The sequence below is a fragment of the Myotis myotis genome, unplaced genomic scaffold (genome assembly GCF_014108235.1).
Source record: "Myotis myotis isolate mMyoMyo1 unplaced genomic scaffold, mMyoMyo1.p scaffold_m19_p_21, whole genome shotgun sequence".
Classification (NCBI taxonomy): domain Eukaryota; kingdom Metazoa; phylum Chordata; class Mammalia; order Chiroptera; family Vespertilionidae; genus Myotis; species Myotis myotis.
In genome coordinates, this window is record NW_023416326.1 from 8,917,447 (window position 1) to 8,938,398 (window position 20,952).

Genomic DNA, 20,952 nt, shown 5'->3' on the forward strand with positions numbered 1-20,952 from the left:
GACATTTTCTCTTGTCACTTTGCTATTTTTTTAAAGCTGTGGGCTAATTCGGCTTTGTGTCTTTTTAAATTTATTTTTTATTGATCTCAGAGAGAGGAAAGAAGAGGGAGAGAGAGAGATAGAAACATCAATGATGAGAGAGGATCATTGACTGGCTGCCTCCTGCACGCTCCCTACTGGGGATTGAGCCCACAACCCAGGCATATGCCCTTACCGGAATCGAACTGTCCTTCTGGTTATAGGTCCACGCTCAACTACTGAGCCATGCAGGCCGGACTGTGCATCTATTTGTAGGTTAGCATCGCCAGACCAATAGGGCCCTAGGACTAAGAGCAGGAAACTATGAAGAAGATCTAAATGCCCCTCACCCTCTCATGCTAGCGGGTGGGGGTGGGGCACTGTAGGAAAGTTGAAGGATCTTTCTCTGGAATCATCTTCTTTTGATGATTTGGAACCTAATTTATGCACTTTGTTTTGTAATCAATGGTGGTGGTGGCCAAAAGGGAGAGCCAGAAGCTGTGGGGCTTTCTTTTTCGTGGAAATTAAATACCATGAATTTACTCAACAATGATGATTTCCAATGGGAAAGGTTACTACCCCCATAGCTCCATTGCCTTGGGTGTAAATCCCACCTCCCATCCCCAGGAATGTCTACCATGCATAGATAGCTAATAGTGTATTTATGCCATTGTGATCAATAACTCCCGCAGAAGAATCAGCGGTAGTTTTAAATCAGGCCTCTGTTTATATTTCTATTATGAAGGCTATTTTGTTCATTTAAACAAGGGGATGGCCATAGTTACCACAAAAGAGGGTTGGATGCATGTGGAATCCCTGTGATAAAATGTAAGATACTGGAGATTCAAAGATACTTTATTCACTTATGAACACTTACGGCTGTTTCAGATGGTGCAGCTGCTAAAATAAACTACCTGGTAGAACTCAATACAGGATGCTGATGAATAAATGTGCTTATTTTACTTCCCTTCTACAAAAGAATTTTTTTAAGTTAGCAAATATGTGTATCTGACACGGTAATTTTTCACTGTTTTGAAGATTCAATTTCTGGAGGCTAACTTGACATGAAGCATGGCAAAACTTTTGTATTCCTACATTGAAAGTTACTTATGTGGTAGGATAAACAGTGTTCACAGATATCTGTGTTACCAGGGTGGCCCATTTAAATTTGATCTCACTCAAAGATATATTAGATTAATAAGGCTGATTTTATGAACAATATAATTTATATTCACGAATACCTATTTTTATTAGCACAAGTAGAGATTGTGAAGCAAATTTCCATATATGTTAAATACTAAGAGCAAGAATAACTAACATTCGTATAGTGTGTTACACTTTATAAGCATACATTACCCATAAACTGTTCTTTAGAAGAATATTTATTGCAGTTTCTTACTCAAGAAGGCACTCTGTTTTTACACTATAAACATCTTATGAAAATAGATTCTTTTATTAGTTTCCTTCCTCTCTTCCTTTCTCTCTCCTTCTCTCCCTTCCTTCCTTTCTTCTTTTTTCCTCTCTTAATGGGAAAACAGCCAGTGATATGTGTGTGTGTGTGTGTGTGTGTGTGTGTGTGTGTGTGTGTGTAACATGTGTAATTGCCTATCACACATTTCTATTAGAAAAGGAGCTGTAACAAGCAATCCAGCATGATTTTGGGGATATATATCCTGCCTACCAGTGCTCTTGAGGAAAATGTAAGGTTGCAGAAATCATTTCATGCCCTGTATGTTTCCAAACATAAATCAGGAAAATTGTTAGCAAGTTATAGCTCTTCTTAGAGACGGTGACTATAGTGCTATAGTAAACACAGGCTATATATTTTTCCAAGTTATTATGTGTGGAAAGAAATCCAAAGTTGGCTCTTTAGAGGAACCGTTTAATTCAGTTATCAGAAATTCATTTTCTATTTAGTATGAACATTTATTTCCAAGGGTTGCAGAAATGGGACATAATAGCTGATGATCCTTTAGATCCATCACCTTCAGAGTTAGAAACTTGCTCGTTTTAGCTAATGTGTGAACTACTGAACATCCGTCTTCAGTTAAGAACAAGTCAGAACGGTCCGAGGTAGAGTTGATAGTCTGATCTTTTACCCTCTTCAGCACAGAGCAGCGAAGCTTTGCCTCTGTCTCTTCATTTCTAAAAGGGAGGAGTTTGAGTTGGTGGTCTCCAACGCACTTCGCCCTTGAATTAAAGAATTGATTAATAATGAATGAACCAGTGAATTACATTCCTGTTTATTTCTATTCTGTAAACAGATTGCTGACTAAAGTATGACCTTATGCCATGGCCCGAAATACTAGTGTGTGGAGTAGTAATTGAGCTCAGGTTTAGTGCCTTGAAACAAAAGTTTTATGAAACTTCGACACTCAAATTTCATTAAAATATTTCATTTGCAGGTCACTGATTAGATATTCAAAAAACACTTTTTCTATAGAAGATAATCTTAAAATGCTGATTACTAGGTTAGGCCATAAAAATCTATGTTACTTTTGTTAGAGTGAAATACTATATATCAGTGATGAAAAAATGTGAAAAGCAGTTCTGCTATGATACAAGCGATAAACATAACAAAAAGGGAATAGAATTGAATGTCAGTTTATCACTTATCTAGAAACCAGAGGGTTGAGGTTTAAGAGAACACGCATATAACTGCAAGTTAAAAAGATGGATTACAACCATTGCAGAGTCTCTGAGGGGGATTTTAAGAAACTTTTGGAATTTTTAGCAGTTGGTTACAAAATTGTTGGCTTCCTCTCCCCCCCTCCCCTCCCCCCTGGAATAGTGTAACATTAGCACTCTTTCTAAGATTGTTACCTGTGATGATATTTGTTTTTTGACACCCAAATGCCTTGAAGAGCAGGAGAGCGGGGAGAATGGAGAGGAAAATTATTCTCTGAAGTTATTGTCTAAGATGTGAGAGAAGAAAAGGTAGAAGGTGGTTGAAGGTAGAGGACAGAGGCATATCTCTGTGTGTGTGTAAGATAGTCTGGTCTGCGTTTAACTGATCTGTGGGAGGAGAAACCATAAGGAAAAGAGAGCAGTGAATGGCTGCACATTCCACGTGTATTAGCGATGTGGAAAAGCTTTGGGGATTGGAGTTAGAGCATCCATTTTGAAATTTGTGCTGGGCCACTTATTGCCTGTGTGATCTTGTAAAGTTATTAAATTCTCTGAATTGGTCTTATCGGTAAAAAGTTGAATAATAAAAGCATCTGCTTCCAAGATGGTTGTGGGAGTGGAGTGAGATCTATAGGTATAAAAGTGCGTGGAAACTATTTTTATAGGGGTGGGCAAAGGTAGGTTTACAGTTGTTCATATGGAAAAAAATACAATAATTAATAAATAGTAATTCAAAAATAAACTCTATTTCACAACTGTAAACCTACTTGTAGTTGAAGGTGGTAAGGAAAAGTCATTGGGTCAACCAGTTCTCCATGCTGACCAAGTCTTAGGCCATTTGTTTTCACTCCAGAGTGGTCTTTGATAGGCCTGTTTCTTGTGCACTGTGGGCCAAGAACTGTGCTAGATACTTTACATATTACTTTATTTAGGGAGGAAGCAGGAAATAGTATGCAGCTGGCCACTTAAATGCAGCAAGCCTGATAATTCTACCCTAAGTGATGCCAACATGTGAGGAGCATGTTCAGTTTCCTTTACAGATGGCCACAGCTTGTCTAAATAAACGTGTGAATGACTGAAAACAAAAACAATATATTGAATAATTGTTTTCTTTGTCTCAAACATGACCTGTCCCTTGCACTTCTGCATTGGCGTTGATATTCATCTAAATTTCCTGGATTTTTGTTAAGGCTGAAGGAATCATTATTTGGCAGTAAATCCTCATATTTAATAATATAAATTCCATTTAAACAAAGATTTCCAGGATATATCAGCACTAATTAATGTAATACATGAGCTGAACTCCAAGTTCTAGATTCTAGAGTGATATCTTTCTAGAATATTTTCTTGTTTTTAATGTCTGATTCACTGATAAATATCTAGCCAATTCTTCCATTGGAAATGGATTACATTTCAAAGCATAAAATGAAGCAGTAGGACAACAATTATTCAAGACATTTGGGCTGTGTGTACAGACAGTATATCTTCAAAAGGCAAATCCAAAAATCTGCTTAGATCCTCCCTCAGAGTGCCTTGTGTTAAGTATTTGAATGGGATGAGACAAGGCAATTGAAAGCATTTAGTGCTTCATGAAAGAGACTACACAAGTTCCGGGAGGCAAGGAGGAATGACTTCACATGTGGCCACGCGCTTGAGAGGAGTGGCCATGTCTCACATGACTTTGTGCTCCCTCCCCTGTGTCTGGCACTGTGCCTGATTTCTAGAGGAGGCTCAGTAATGTTTTTTAAATGCATGGGTGCCAGGCACTGTGGCCAGCCCCTGACCTATGTGAGTATGTGATTCCTTAAATCTTCACAGCAATCTTGTATGGTAGCTGCAATGACACCATCTCATAGATGAGGAAACAGAAGTTTGGAGCTCCCAACCTCACGCAGGTAGAAAGTAGTGGGGCCAGGATAGGAAGCTAAACCCATTTGGCACCAGAGCCCAGTCTTCTCATCACGTTCTGTGAGCTCTTGGATGTCAGGGGTTATGGTTACTTCTGAACAATAGGCCCCAAGGTGAGCCAAGGCCTTCCTGGGATAATTCCCCAGCTGCGCAGGCAGCTCCTGGCCTGGCGTTCAGAGAAGTGGAAGCACACGGCCCTGTGCTGCCTGCTACGTTGAACGTGGCCTTTTGTTAAACTGTCAGTTCTGATTTCTGCCCTTTGAGGTGAAACGCACCATCGTGAGAAAATACCACATAATAGACTATCACCTAGACTTGTCGTTGGGATGGAAGGAAGAGGAAGGGCAGGGAGGAACACGGAGAATAAAGTGACTGTGCCAACCAATCGCCCCCGCCCCCTCTGTATCTTACGGTCTCTTTCCCTTTTAGAATTGGCAAGGTCTAGAATTTTCCTTCTCCCCCATATTAAGGGTGGTAAAGAGGGTGATTCCACTACTGAACATCCTATACCATGTCCTGTATTGTATGGCTGCTCCTGGTATCGCCATAGTCTTGGGATCCTAGTAGGTTCTACTAGTGAGGTTCATAAAGAATAATAAGAAAATGGCCCCCAACCAACCAAACAGTCACGTTCAAAGTCCAGCCTCTAAATTTGGAAGCAGCATACAGGTACCACCCAACTGGTGTGACTTTGTGGTTAAGCGCTGACCTATGAACCAGGAAGTCACGGTCTATTTGCTCTCAGGGCACATGCCTGGGTTGGGGGCTGGATCCCCAGTGTGGGGCATGCAGGAAGCAGCTGATCAATGATTCTCCCTCATCATTGATGTTTCTCTCTCTTTCTCTCTCCCTCTCCCTTCCTCAATAAAAATATTTTAAAAACAAAAGAACTAGGTACCACGTTACCCATCCTAAATTATTTTTTCCTCGATGTATTTGTGAGGAATGTCAGGGGAGTCATAAATACTCAACACAGGATTAGTAACATGTGGATTTGAGGGTTTATAGATGAAAGAGAGAGAAATATGTTTTAGAAATGGGGACTCAGTTCTCAAACCCCGTGAAGATAGAGCCCGTGGGAGGTCAGGACAGCAGAGGTCAGGGCTGCATGTGAGAGAAGTCCAGGGAATAAGCACAGCATCATCAGAGGTCTGTGGGTGGGTAGCTGTGTTTGGTTTCCCAGGGAGCGTGCTGGAGGTGAGACCTGGTGGGGACACATCCCCCCTCCCCCCGCCCGGTGGTGGAGGCTGCCCGGGTGAATTGTGTGAAGTTGTCAAAGGTTGCTCTGCTCTCCAGCACTTGGCACTGGCCCCGCTGAAATGTGATGCCATTGGTTTTCAGTAAAGGTTCCTTTCTGCAGGGCTGCAAACACGGATCAGCTGCTCCCGTGTACACACAACCCGGGAGCAGACCAACCGGCACATTCCCAGCAGCCTCCTGCACCCCGAGACTGTCCAAGACCTCCTCTGCACGCAGGAACTTTCCTTCTCGGTTGTCAGATGTAGCACCATGCTCCTGTCATCAGATCCCAGCTAGGCTCCTGGCTGCACGGGAGAGAGGCTTCCTTAAGACATTTGTCCTTGAAACTGCACCAAACTCTTGGAAGAACCCAGAACGTGTGAGTATGTGCGATTTAGGCAATAGTGCAGGGCTGAGCTGCAATCAACCCTTATACAATATCCGATTAGCAGAGCAGGAGGGCTTTCTCCGACGTTACGTTACATTCATTTTCAAGTCGTTCTGAGGAAACAAATCAATTGTAGCTTCTGATACAGTGACTTTGCAGTAGACGGGGTTGTAGTGTGTTAGCTTTAACTATTTGCTGTTCTTACTTGGCATTGCAATGTGACTTGGGGGACGATTACTGTGGGGGCAGTAAACTATACAACTTCTCCATGTTTACTAGGGGTGATAAGTGTCAGTCATGTCCATCTCCAGAAACAAGTTTGCTTTGGGGGAATGTTTGTAAAGAATTAACCACAGAAATTCACGGGCAATTGAAGGAATTTGTACTGCCCTTGCTCTGAATAAAACATATTAGATTGCAGTTTTAATTTACTCAGAAAGAGTACATTAAATTCCACTGAGATTTTTGTTTTAATTGATCCCTACCCAGAGCTGTCTGTCTGGTGTTTGGTTGTCTTGCATGCCTCTGTGTGAGTTCCTTGCTGGGATTGCAGTCTGGTTAAACCTGTATGTAGGTGCTCTCTCGGTCCTCAGAACACTCAGGTGTGATAAATGCTCACAAAATGTGGGTGGGTGTGTTTTAAAGGGTGGTCTTCATACCCTTGAAGGCTTTTTAGATGCACCATGTGAACGGCTGTCAGATGTTGACCACAGACTGACTATTCCGAGACTCTCAGTCCAGTCTCAGCTTGTCCACTTTGGGAACTCCAACCCAGAAAAGCACATGCCCCCTTTCTATCAATTTTTCATATGCGTCAATACCTACGTCCAGAAGATTAATTTCTCTCAGATTAGCCTGATTGATAGCTGGGCTGTGGTTTTCTAAGAGCTTGCTCCCTGTAACCCGGAGCAGAGCTGCATTCCATTTACCTAGTGAGTGTGAACACGGGTAACCATGGATCCAGCCACCACTAACCGCCCATGCAGCGACTCGTTGTAAACAATACAAATGAGCCCAGAGAGCAGAGGCAACCAGACATGAAATGATTTTAATAGAAATTACGGTAAAAGGTCATGTGATGTGGTAGCAGCTTCTGTTCAGTTTTAAAGGGAAAGTCTTGCTTTTCTATGTGCCCCCCCCCCACTCCCACCCAACACATACCCATCTGCCACCAAACCAAGTCGCTAGATCTGCAAAGTTGGCTGTTCCCACTCTCTGCTCCCATGGAGAAGGGTGGGCAACGGGAGATTCTGGGCAAAGTGTGGGGACTTGTGGATTTTCACAGTAAGTGCCTTTATTTTAGAAACAGAAAGGGAATCCGGGGACGCCAGGGCTTCCTTCCTGGAAGGTTCTGCTGACTGTGGGCTAGTGGTCCTCTTGCTTTGAAGGAAGAGGAATAGGTAATTTCGCCCCTTAGTTTTTATGTATTTAACTGTCTTTTCTCACCCTTTTGAAATCTCTGAGGACTTGAATCTCAGTCTTTCTGAAAACTGTTATTCGCTTTCCAAGCAACTTCTGCAATATGGTAATGCAGTATGGTAATGAGCACCCAACCCTACCGTTTTCATCCATGCAGACCTTGGCTGACTTCTGCACGGACCAGGCCTTCCGACACCATGCGCCTTTCCCTGGGAGAGATGGTGTCTGTCTGCATGTGGATATGACTGTGCTCTTAAATGTGCCTTCAGCTGAGACACTTGAACAATTTGTGTTAAGTGCTCACCTTGTGGTTTGCTGGGTAGTGACACCAGTTTTGTTTAGTGAAGGAAATGAGGGAAGAAACTCCAGCCATCAAACTGAGGAGGCAGGGGACCTAAAAAGCCGGCTTTGGAGGGTGGGCCTGATTGGTACTCAGCGTGCAGGAGCGAAGGGCTCGGAGTCACGGTCTCCAGTCTCCGACAGCCACAGGCCCTGGGAGCAGAGGTCTGGCTGACGGTGTTGTGTCTCAAGGTGAAAAAGACCTGAACGGCTCTCCTGAGCCGTACCTCCTCCTGCACAGCACGTGATGCCAATGAGCGTGTCAGCGTGGAGCAAAAGGGAATGACGTGTTCATATTTACCTCCTGTCAAACGTTCAGATATTTCTCAAAAGATGCATAATTATACATGTATAGATAACATACTGAAGAATCGGATCTCAGGTATTTATTTTTCTATCAATACTGCCACTACGATAAATTCAATCAGCACATGAAAAAAGCATGAGGGTTATAGTTGAGAAGCTCAGTAGGTGTAAGAGTATCTCCCTACCCCCTTTCCCATATACACTTAGGGCGTGTTTCTAGCAAATTCTGTTGGATTTTTTGTTTGTTTTAAATATATTTTTATTGATTTCAGAGACGAAGGGGGAGTGAGTGAGAGGTATAAACATCAATGATGAGAGAGAATCATTGATCAGCTACGTTTACACTGGGGATAGAGCCTGCAACTTGGGCATGTGCCCTGACTGGGAATTGAACTGTGACCTCCTGGTTCTTAGGTTGATGCTCAACCACTGATCCACACTGGCCAGGCTCTAGCAAACTCTTTGTTTAGACCTGTAAGTCTTAACATAGTACTTATGGTAAAACCTTTTTTTTTTTTTTTAATTAAGCTTTTTTAGATGTTGGCATGTCTGACTCCATACTTAGACTGAAGAATGCTTCACAATGTCATGGTTAGCTAGGGCCTCCTGGCTTGTTTTCTGTTTAGAGAATATCTTGACTCATCAAAAAGAAACAGAAAAAGAAGCTCCAATAATTCATGTTGGGGCGGGTGGGGGGAGAAGTACTTTGAAGGCAATGTGGGAATACAAAGTTTAAGTGAGGATTTGGGTAAATGATAATAAAACTTATTGATTTTAACTTCCCTGGCTTTGCTTCTCCAAGGTGAAGAACAGGAATGGTGTCAGCCTCAGGATGGTTAGGAGCGCATTCTTTGGAGTCAGACATGGGTTGGAGTCTTTGCTCTGGACCTCATTGTGTGTGGGATTGTGAGCAAAGTGACTTCACCTCTCTGAGCTTCCAGACCCTCATCTGCAGATTGAGGAGGCAGGGCACCCCAGTGGGCAGGTGAAAGGGTTAAATGAGATAATGTCTGGCATTTCATAAGTACTTAATAAACTGTTGCTACTTTCACTGTTAGTTTTAACTGAGGAAACAGGTAGTTAAGTAGAGTCCTGCCCTAAGTATTGGGTTATAGCATGGTCCTGTTCTAGGGACAACTGTGCAGTGTTTTATCACATTTACTAAAAGCCAGATTAGTATTTTATGACAGTGTATTGTTTATTTTTATGTAAATTTATTTTTTTTATAAAACAAAAATATTTAGGAAAATTACTTTTTTTTTGTATTTAAGATTTGTCCTACGCAGGGGTGGGGAATGTCTGGCCTGCTTGCCTTCTAAGGCTTGTGAAATAATTTGGTCTGGCCCTGCCAAGGCATTAAGGGTGAGTTCATTAAATGTTTGACCAAACAGAGCAGGCTGATTTTTAAGCTGATCATTTTGTATGGCCCGAGAATGATGTTATAAATATCCAAATGGCCCTTGGCAGAAAAAAGGTTCCCCATTCCTGTCGAGGGTGTTGAAGCAACATGCACAGTTTATCCTATTGCCTGAGTGGGCAGCAGGAGGACATTTAAAGGCATAAGAAATTCATAATTACATGTATCCTAAAAGCCTAAAAAACAGTGGTTACCAGTTGTTCTCAAAGATAATGGTATATACTAAAGAGCAGTACCAATTAACAGGCAAGTAACATGGAGGTTGTATGCTACCAAGGAGACAGGTCTAGACAGGATTGTGTACACACACACACACACACACACACACACACACACACACACGTGCTGTGACCTTTGACCTCTGATTCTCTTTCCTTCTTTCTCCTCTTACTTCCCTTCTTCCTTCCTCCCCTCCCTGTCTTTCCTCCTCCCTTTTCTTTCTTCTTTTGGTCCTTCTGCCTCTTATACATTCTCTCAGCCGCATAGCATTTCCTTTATCCTTTGTGAATCTAAAAAGTTCAGAGAAGAGAGAAAGCGGGACCTGAGACCCACGGTCTTTTTATGTTGCTCCGGTTTTATAAAAGGCAACTTTAAGAGGAGTCAGAAAACTCTGTTTTTCTTTCTGCTGCTATTGAACTGGAGAGGCACCTCTGAAGAGACCCACACACCCCAGGGAAGCCCTGCTCACTAACTATTTGTTGATTCATTGATTAACCCGCAGGAAGGGAAGGGGCCTTGCCCATGGAGACTCCCTTAGTAGTGAGAGCTTTGAAACCCCAGCTACGCTGAGCAGTACGGATGGCTTCTCGGTGACCTCCCAACAACTAATCTCCTTTAAGAACTGAATCAAAGCAGTGAAGGGGTTTTGTCAGATGGATTTTTGCCTACAGTTGGGTTTTTGGCAGTTGTGTGTGGAAGGCAACACATTCTTCACAAGGGTAGGAATCTTTTTTCCAGAAAGGAATGAAGACGAGATGCCAGCAGTTATCTCTGGAGAGGGACCCTTGTTTATCCCTGGGACCATTCAGGCGGGGACAGCTGCTAGGTGGATGACTTTCTCACACTTCCCAGCCAATCTGCCTAACCACCCTTGTCTGGTGGTCCGGCCAGTAAGCACACACATGCGGTGGGCTCTTCCTTACAGTCTTCTCTCCCAAGGGCAGAGAAAAAGTCTGTGATTAGAATTGATACCATGTGAATGACAATGGTATCTGTGATTCTTTTTAATTAGTTTTTTTTCCCCATCCTTCTACTCCCTTCCCCTTTAGCAGCCATCAGCTAAACCGCCTCTATATCTATGGGTCTTTTCCTATTTTGTTTTGCTTATTCGCTGGTTTTGCTTTTCTTAGATTCCACATATAAGTGGAATCATACTGTGTTTGTCTTTCTCTGCCTGACTTATCTCACTTAGCGTCGTACCCTGTAGGTTCATCCATGTTGTTGCAAATGGCAAGATTTCATCCTTTTTATATGGCTCAGTAATATTACATTGTATATATGTTTTACTTCTTTATCTATGGGCACTTAGGTTGATTCCGTATCTTGGCCATTGCAAGTAATGGTATAATGAACGTAGGGGTGCATATGTCCTTTTTGAATTAGTGTTCTTGTTTTCTTTAGATAAATACCTAGAAGTGGAATTGCTGGGTCATGTGGCTGCTCTGTTTTAAAATTTTTGTAGAATTTCCATGCTATTCTCCACAGTGGCTGCACCAATTTGCAGTCCCACCACCAGGGCATGAGGGTTCCCTTTCCTCCACATCCTCGCCAGCACTTGTTGTTTGTTGATTTATTGATGATAGCTATTCTAACAGGTATGAGGTAATATCTCATTGTAGTTTTGATTTGCATTTCTCTGATGATTGGTGATGTTGATCATCTTTTCATATGTCTATTGATCATCTGTGTGTCCTCTTGGGAGAAACAATTATTCAGGTCCTCTGCCCAATTTTTTAAATTGAATTGTTTGGTTTTGATACCTTTCTCTCTCTTTCTCTCTCTGTTGTTTGAGTTCCTTATATAGTAATTTGGATATTAAGTTCTTACGGAATGTATCATTTGCAAATAGGTTCTCCCATTCAATAGGTTGTCTAATCACTTTGTTGATGGTTTCCTTCTATGTGTAAAAACTTTTTAGTTTGATGTAGTTCCATTTGTTTATTTTGTTGCTTTGTTTCCCTTGCCCAAGGAGATGTATCCTAAAAGATATTGCTAAGAGTGATATCCAAGAGTTTACTGCCTGTGTTTTCTTCTGCAAGTTTTAAGGTTTCAGATCTTATGTTGGAGTTTTTAATCAATTTGAGTTTATTTTTCATATGGTGTAAGAAAGTGGTCCAATTCCTCCCTCCCTCCCTCCCTCCCTCCCTCCCTCCCTCCCTCCCTCCCTCCTTCCTCCTCCTTCCTTCCTTCCTTCCTTCCTTCCTTCCTTCCTTCCTTCCTTCCTTCCCTTTTGTTTCATGTGTCTGTCCAGTATTCCCAACACCACTCACTGAAGGTTTGTTGTGAAAATTAAGTAAGATTACATAGTCAGGAGAGAGAGAGAGAGATACGAGTAGATACGTGTCAGGTACACTGAGGCAACCTTGGAGGTGGATGGTCTAGGATCACCATCTAATTTTAGACATCATTTTGTCCAAGGCAACACAATGGAGATAATGGATTTGGAGATTTACACTATGGTATTTTACCTTTAAATCCAGCACAGTGTCCTACTACACTAGGTTACCTTTTTGACCTAAAGACATAGACACATGGAGAGGACAGAGAACAAGTACTCTGACATGGGGACAAATGAATTTAGAATCATATTTTTGCTTTTTCACTTGTCAACACTGGAGATTGCCTAAAGTCCCGTCGAGCTTTTGCAACTCTCAGCGCAAGTTAGATTAATCTATATGTAGGAGACTATAGGTGGTTAATATTTAATGCTTTTTATATAGAGTAGTTTTCACTTCTCTTATTGAATTGATTTTTTAAAAAATTATTGAGCTAAATAAGTCATTTTCTTTCCAATTTTGTAGATGAAGAAACTGAGTAATGCATAGATGATATCCTTGTGATCATAGCCATTCATAGCATTTCTGAGAGTCATCCTCTGGTTTTTGACCCTCCAGAGAAAGATTCTTCTCTGTACTGTGAGGATGTCTTCTAACTGGTGTGGTTATTATGGAACCAACTTCTAAGAAGTTGGGCACACCCGGATGGAGGACACACACACACCCGTGTATACAACGGGGGCCTTTCGGGGAAACAGAAATAGAGGATGATCTTCTTATGAAGGTGCTGCTCTTTTTATACATACTGGAGGCCCAATGCATGAAATTCATGCAAGAATAAGCCTTCCTTCCCCTGGCTATTGGCACCGTCTTCCCTCTGGCACCCGGGACCCAGGCTTCCCTTGCAGCCTAGGCTTTGTCCAGAAGGTCTTCTGGAAGGACATTCAGTCTAATTAGCATATTATACTTTTATTATTATTATTATAGATATTTGGATTTTTGAGAGGAAGGGAGAGGGAGAGATAGAAATATCAATGATGAGAATGAACCATTGACCGGTTACCTCCTGCACGCCTCTCACTGGGGATTGAGTCCACAACCTGGGCATGTGCCTTGACCAGGAATTGAACCATGACCTCCTGAGGTTGACACTTAAGCACTGAGCCACGCAAGCCAAACTTGCCTTCAAGTCTTCAATGCCAGCATCTGAGCTGTAAGGAATGATGTAAGGGCTAAGGTTTAGGACATTCTTGTTTCCCCAGGAATCCGGCCTGGGCACTGGAGAGAATCTTGTGCTCTCTGTGCTCTAGCTCCCTGGGGTCCACCAGATGCTGTGGGCTGCCCCAGATAGTTAGTTTCCCGCTGCTCCCACAGTGTGTCCGACTGGCTCTCTGTCTGTTCAGCAGATGGAGTTCCCCTCTGAGAGGTGCTTTCTGCCCTCCTGTTTGCTTCAAAGATGTGGGGATGGGGAAGTACAGGGCACCAGGAAAAGAGGAGGGGCCAAACTGTTGTGTAAGAAGTGTGAGGCAGTCCAGGCAGAGTGGAAAGAGGGGCATGGGAAATCCTCATAAATTTCCAAGGTTAAGGCCAAGGTCAGACCACCTTAAATCCCTTTAAGCAGAATCCCTGAAGTTAGGCCACCAGGGACAGGCCCTAAGTTCCTTCTTGGGAAAATATACTCGGTAGTTGCCCAATTACCATTTTCCAGCGTTTACATGAAGGAGGCGGAGAGGGGAGATTGAAAGGAGGAAAATAGTGATGGGTGTCCACTTTTTCCTTTAGAGAAGGTCATGGAACCATGTGACCAGCTTTTGAAAAAAAGCCGCCTAAGAATAACTGCGCTTGTTGAAAAATCATTGTTCTCTTACCGCGTCCACTGAAATTGCATGCAGAATGACTCCTTTCCACTGTTTCTCTAAATGTAGGTATTTCTTCTAATAATACATGATATTTGTGTAGTGAAAATTTATGAAGTCACAAATTATCATCTTTGTTTTACCGCTGAGTTCACTCAGCAAGATCAAGTGGCTTGTTCATGGTAGCGCAGCCTGTTTAAAGAGAGCAGAACACTGGAAATTGGGGTTTTTGAATCTAGATCTGGACTGGTTCTGCCTGGTAGAGATCCCAGTCTTGGAAGAGGGTTGGCGCAGGGAGGATTAGAGACTGGGTGTAAAGGAAGTTAGGAGGGGGAAAAGGTGCTAGAAGAAACAACTTGAGATGTCATTTTTGTGTGTGTTGGGTGTGGTATCTGTGATTACAAGATGGTGCAAAGATTCTGAATTTGTATTCAGCCGAGAAAAGGATGGAAAAGGGGTAGGGAAAGGGGAAGTGCCTCTCCCTACCCGGGCCTGAGGCTTCCCTCTGTTTCCGAGTTCAGGAAATGCAATCTCTGCTTCTCAGAAGATGGGATTGAGGCAGCTCTAAGCAAAAGGGAAATGGCCTTGTCCATGCAAGCCGAGTTCTGTGTTTGTCTGTAGTCCCCCCACTTTACCACGTAAATGAGGAGTAATCTCTGTCAGTCATATATATCATCTTAAAAGGGAAGGGGCATGCCCTGGTTGGTGTGGCTCAGTTGTTTGGGCGGCATGCACTGAAAGGTTGTGGTTAGATTCCTGGTCAGGGCACATGCCTGGGTTGTGGGCTTGATCCCAGGTAAGGGGCATGCAGGAGACAGATGATCCATGTTTTTCTCTCTCTCCCTCTCTTCCTCTATCTCTAAAAAAAAATTAGTAAAAAATCTTTTTAAAAAAGTGAAGGGAAAACTAAATGAGATCCAGTGTGTGGATAGACAATGTAGGATACCTTCATCAGAGCATTCACATAATACAGACTAAACTGCACTGGCCCGAAGCTTGGCTAAAATATGGCACCTTTTCCCCCTCTTTGGAATGAAACCTTGTAAGTGCTGTGGATATTAGAAGGTGAAATGAATGTGTTTTCTCTCTCATAGGAGCTCTGTGTTACTAATATCCGGTAAATAAGGTCCAAGCGTAGCTCTGTGTGGTAGGTGAATTTATTGGCTTGGCTTAATTCTAAGACAGTGATTTTCAAGCAGTGTGCCATAAGAATTTTTAAAACATGCAATAGCTGACTATTTAGTCAGGGGCACTGACCTCTTTTCTCTTATTGTCAAATAAAAAAAATTACAAGAGCCAACACAACAATAGCCATCCTGTGCGAATGAATCAAAATCATACCTATTTTTCTGTCAGATCAGCCAAAAAAATATTTTTTTGGTGTGCCGCAGAATTTTTGTAATTAGTTTATGATGCCATGAGATGAAATCGCTGCTCTAAGACTCTGATATAGAAATTATGTATTTGATAATGGCTCTGAGAGCTTTAAGGTAACCAGATTCCAGAAGGAAGTCTTTTTAAGCTATTACAAATGCTTCCAAAGTACAGTATGTGCCCTGTAGAATGAACTCACTGCTGTCATATAGATGCCAGCTTTTGCCCTCAAACCATCATTAACCAGTTGCAGCTACCAGCTAATATCTCAACATCATCTTTATAATATTAAACTATTAGTCCTCAGATAGAGAACAAATATGTTCAGTCAGGATGGTGCTCAGATCAAAATGAACATGTACGCAAGAGCTCTACTCTGTATTTCTCTCCGTTGGATTATTTAATCATCAACTTACCTTAGTAAAGTTTCACTTTTAGAATCCTAAAAATTACAGGCAAATATGGCCTACATTCATTTGCTATGTCACACAGACACAGCACACAGCCAAGGTAAAAGATAGAGATGATCAATTCTTATGGATCTCATGGTGCCAAGCGTTTAAGGCTGTATTATAGGAACTTTGTAATTATTGTGGGTAATCTTGCAGAAAATTAAATGTGGAGTTTGCATATATGAGGAAGTTTGGACTACTTTGCTCACCATAGCTTGTTAGGACTAAGCACCTCACTGGCCCCGGCAGGCTTTGGGTCTCACTTCACTGCTAGCAATATGCTGTTGGCGGCATAAGTGAGATCTTTGGTGGCGGGGGCACACCACCTTATGTTGGAGCTGTATTTTAAAGAACCGTGCCTGTAGTTTATTTGCCTGTTTCAAGCGAACTCTAGATCAGTATTTCTCAGCTAAGAGCAAATTTGCCTCCCAGGAGACATTGGGCAAAGTTCAAAGACATGTTTCATTATTACAACTAGATGCTACTAGCATTTGATAAGTGGAGATCGGGGCTGCTGCTAAACATCCTAGGACTCATAGGGCAGCCCCTCACATGGCAGAGAATCGTCCAACCTGAAACATCAGCAGCATTGAGGTCAGGAAGCCTTGCTCTACACCCTTCCAGCATTTGAAAGGTAAGAGACAAAGTAGTTGCTTCAATATTTTCAGACTTTTTTTTTTAAATGGCTGATTTCATGATTAGAATTTTCCCAACGGGATGTAGAATAAAGCTGAAAAATACAAACGTGCCACATATTTGCTGTACACAGTATTTGGAATGTCATATGTGTTGTGGCTAACTGGGCTACCTATAACAATTGCCATCCCAACAATACCAATAGCTACGACGAACAGAGCCAAAGGGTCTGCCCATATACTGAGCTGATCCTCAGAGCAACGGCATTGAGATCCCATGGCCGTGTCCTTCAGTGCGGACTCTTCAGCCCCCGAGTCTGTATGAATAAGGGGCGCTCCTGGCAGCAAGTGTGAAGAACAGAGCAATGACCATATATATTTGGAAAGAGGAAGGCTTGCTTTTTCTAAATGCCCCTGGTTGCTGAAGCTTCTATTCTACGATGCTATTATCACCAAAGTGCTTCTCTGGGAAGCTAGGATTGCCATCATAAAGCAGGTTTATATTTGCTTATGGAGGGAGAAGTAGAAAAGGTTTGATAACTCCCCACTTGCCAGTTCTGTACCTGGTCTTGTGCCTATCTGTCTTTTCCTCTCCAATAACCATTCTGACTGAACTGGCCTTCGTGTTGTGTGTGATAACAGAGAGTAAGTAGCCATTGCAGCTCAGCCTTGTAAAAACGAAGTGGTCGCTCACATGTGTAGCCGTCACCTTCTAGCTACCTGTCTTCTGTCCCATCTCCAGAGTGTACAGGGGACATGAAGCTCTCCCTTTAAAATGCCATCATGAGCCTGGCCAGTGTGGCTCAGTGGTTGAGCATTGACCTATGAACCAGGAGGTCATGGTTTGATTCCTGGTCAGGGCACATGCCCAGGTTGTGGGCTCGATCCCCATTAGGGGATGTGCAGGAGGCAACCGATCAATGATTCTCTCTCATCATTGATGTTTCTATCTCTCTCTCCCTCTCCCTTCCTCTCTAAAATCAATTTTAAAAATATATTTTAAAAAAGAAAAAGTCATCATTGGGGTGGGTTTGAGCCACTAACACCTCATGTATGAAAGAAAAATAGGTAAAATTTCTCTAGGCAAACCTCTTGGGAGATTCTTCAAGAACACGTTTAACAAAGGAATTTTCCCTGGAAATGCCACATAGGAAGTCACACTCCCAGCGGGGATTGTGTGGGAAGGGGGAAGCTATCTACATTGGCTGCTTTCACACCCACTGGGGGTTTTGAGTCCAAGGAATCAAGTTTGTCCTAGCTACACATCTCACCGTTGCCGAACTGGTCTATTGTATTAAACCTCAGTGGCCATCAAAAACCAGAAAGGAAAGCATCACAAATCACTAGAAATACATCAGCATTCTGAGCAGCAGAATTTATGGGGCACTAATGGATATCCTCGGCTATTTATCTTTCTAGTAGCAGTTGAAACACCTCTGCCTTTTTCTTACTGTAAAAGCCTTTCCATCACGGAGCTACAGGGTTCTCAGCTGGGACTGGAGTTGGAGAAAAGGGGTCTTCTGGTCCCCGGGTTCTTTCATTTCTTGCTCTCTTTGCTTTTTGCCTCTTTCCCTTTCTCATTGAAAACCCAAAATAGAACATAAGAAGGATCTATTTAAGTTTGGGGACTCTGTACAGAGATGGATGTGGTTGAGGGCGAGTGTGGGATAGAAAGAAGCCCTACCCACGTATTGTCTTATCTCCTTCTGTTTCCTGGGACCAGAGCACTGATTCATTCACAGCAGGCTTCTCCCAGCCTAAGGGCCGATTCCTCCATGCAATGCAGATAAGCTATTTTGATCATCAACTTCCAGTGAAATTTATAAAGGATGCTCCTGCTGCCCAGCCTGTGTGGCACAGTGGTTGAGTGTCGGCCTATGAACCAGTAGGGTTCGATTCCCAGTCAGGGTACATGCCCAAGTTGTGGGCTCCATCCCCAGAAAGAAGTGTGCAGGAGGCAGCTGATCAATGATACTCTCATCATTGGTGTTTCTTTCTCTCCCTGCCTCTCCTTTCCTCTTTGAAATCAATAAAAATATATTTTTAAAAAAAGAATGCCTATGCTTTGGAAGAAGCCTAATATTTTACATGTATTAGCTTCAGCCCTTCTCAAGCTCCTGGCCTCCCCTGCTCTTGTCCTCAGTGGAGGAAAGGCCTGATATGCAAGTATTCCATTGGGGGCTTTGTCTATTTTGTATATTTTACATCTCAGAGGTTAAATGATGTAAAAACTTAGAAAACCTACAAAGCCCCACCTGTAATGGGTAAAGGGTTTGGTGGTGTCTGGGGTCACACTACTGTACGTACTACTAGAGACTTAAGAGACTTGACTTAGCACTTTGTAAAAACCGTAGTCCAAGGACTACCAATTTAGAAACCCCTTTGCGCTCATGGAAATTCAGAGGCCAGCCTCCAGCCCAGTGGTTTGGACAAGCACCTCTCAAGATTGGGATCCAGTAACCTGTATTTTTAGAAACACCTCATGTGACTTTCATAGACGGGATTCGGAGTTTGAAGAGCACTAGGTCAGCCAGTGTCTCTCTGGCTCCGTGATCCACTTCCTCCGGCACCAGCAGCAAGAAATCCGCAGGATCCTCGTCATAGCTCCTCTGGTCGAAGGTTCGTCTCACCCTGGCGGAGTCTGCTTCTGAATCTGTTCCCTGGCTCTCCCAGTTTACTAGCCGCAGTCCTTTTTATGGTAGACCCCACGTGATTGAGTGACCTAAATGATGTGATAATGAGGCCGGACCAAAGGTCACAAGATTGTTAACATGTGTGAGGAGCTTGTAGGGCTTAGCCTATCAGGTGAGGGAAAGGTTAGCACACCAACTGTATCCACACTTCAAAGCACGCAGCTAGTTTGCTGCACTAACTTAATTATCTGCGCTATTGATATCATGGGCAGACATATCTAGAGCCCAGATCCAGTTACTTCTCAGTGGGAGGCAGCAGGAGGGGGCTTGTGCACTCACAAACTTCCTAAAACGCTTTTGAGAGTCAGCTGGGCTGTGCAGCCCTCTCTTGCTCTCGGATTAAATATAAAAATAACTATGTAAAGCATATCATAGTTTTCCCTGTCTGCTGAAACTGCAAACTCCTGTGCTTTTTCTAGAACCCATTAAAGAGGGAGGACGTGAGGAGGGGTAACAGTGGGTAAAACCCCCAAGGCCCACGTTCGATAGTCTCACTGGGGGAGAAAAGAGCCGGCCACATGGGTAGATGCTGGTAGCTTTCTGATTGGCGGAGTGTTGGTTAAATAGCAAGAGCCTTGTTTGTTCTCACTCTCATTGTTGTTCCAGCTCTCAGTGGCCACATTAATGTTCTTGACATCTTCACCGGAAGCCTCGAAGGGAAAGACATACAACCCAAACCAGGGATGTTTGCATTGCCAAGGCCATAAAAGGGTTGGATCTGAAGAAACATTTGAAACTATAGACTGAAGGGAGGTATTTGTCTCTACCTGGTTTGGGCTGATCCAAACTAGCCTGGTCCCTGTGGCCATGAAGACAGTAGCTGGTTTGCAAACACTTTCCAAAGGGGACTTCAGCCTCTGCCCTCCCTCTGTGAGGGCTCCTGAGTGCGGATTTGCTCAGCCAGAGGCTGCTGTAGCTTTTGACCTTCTCATAGGGAGCATTTTTACCCACATGTGCCTGAGTGGTGGGCATTATTATTATTTTTAATTATTATTTTTAAAATTTCAATTACAGTTGACATACCATGTTATATTAGTGTCAGGTACACAACATATCACATAAACACTGATATCACACATGAGGTGATCATCTCAATAAGTCTAGTGCCCCCGATCCCAGTCATTACGATACTATTGACCATGTTACCTATGCCGTACTTTACATCCCCATGGCTTTTTTTATAGCCAATTTGTACTTCTTAATCCCTCCCCCTTTTTCACCTTGTCCTCCTCCCCCAACCTGGCTCCCATCTGGAAACCATCAAAATGTTCTCTGTATCTATGTGTCTGTTTCTGTTTTGTTTGTCTGTTTGTTTTTTAGATTCCACATATAAGCGAAGTAATACAGTATTTGTCTATCTGTGTCTTATTTGGCATAATACCCTCTAGGTCTATCCGTGTTGTTGCAAATGGCAAGATTTCATTGTTCTTGATGGCTGCGTCATATTCCGTTGTATATATGTACCACTTCTTCTCTAGCCATTCATCTATTGATGGGCACCTAAGCTGTTTCCATATCTTGGCTGTTGTAAACAATGCTGCAGTGAACATGGGGGTGCTGATATCTTTTCCAATTAGTGTTTTGTATTTCTTCAGAAAAATACCCCCAAGTGCTGGATCATATGGTAGTTCTATTTTATTTTTTTTTAAATATATTTTATTGATTTTTTGCAGAGAGGAAGGGAGAGGGATAGAGAGTTAGAAACATCGATGAGAGAGAAACATCGATCAGCTGCCTCCTGCACATTCCCTACTGGGGATGTGCCTGCAACCCAGGTACATGCCC

At 42.8% G+C, this 20,952-nt stretch overlaps 1 protein-coding gene across 7 annotated transcripts in view; it reads left to right on the forward strand.

Moving 5' to 3' along the window:
• ESRRG (estrogen related receptor gamma) overlaps positions 1–20,952 on the forward strand; it is a 460,187-nt gene that overhangs the window by 32,494 nt on the left and 406,741 nt on the right. For 3 of the 7 annotated variants that reach the window (XM_036354659.1, XM_036354662.1, XM_036354660.1), the window contains one exon: positions 5,915–6,172. The exons of the other annotated variants lie outside the window; for them this stretch is intronic. The gene's annotated coding sequence lies outside the window, so the exon portion shown is untranslated. The remainder of the gene's footprint in view (positions 1–5,914; positions 6,173–20,952) is intronic. 7 annotated transcript variants of the gene reach the window in all.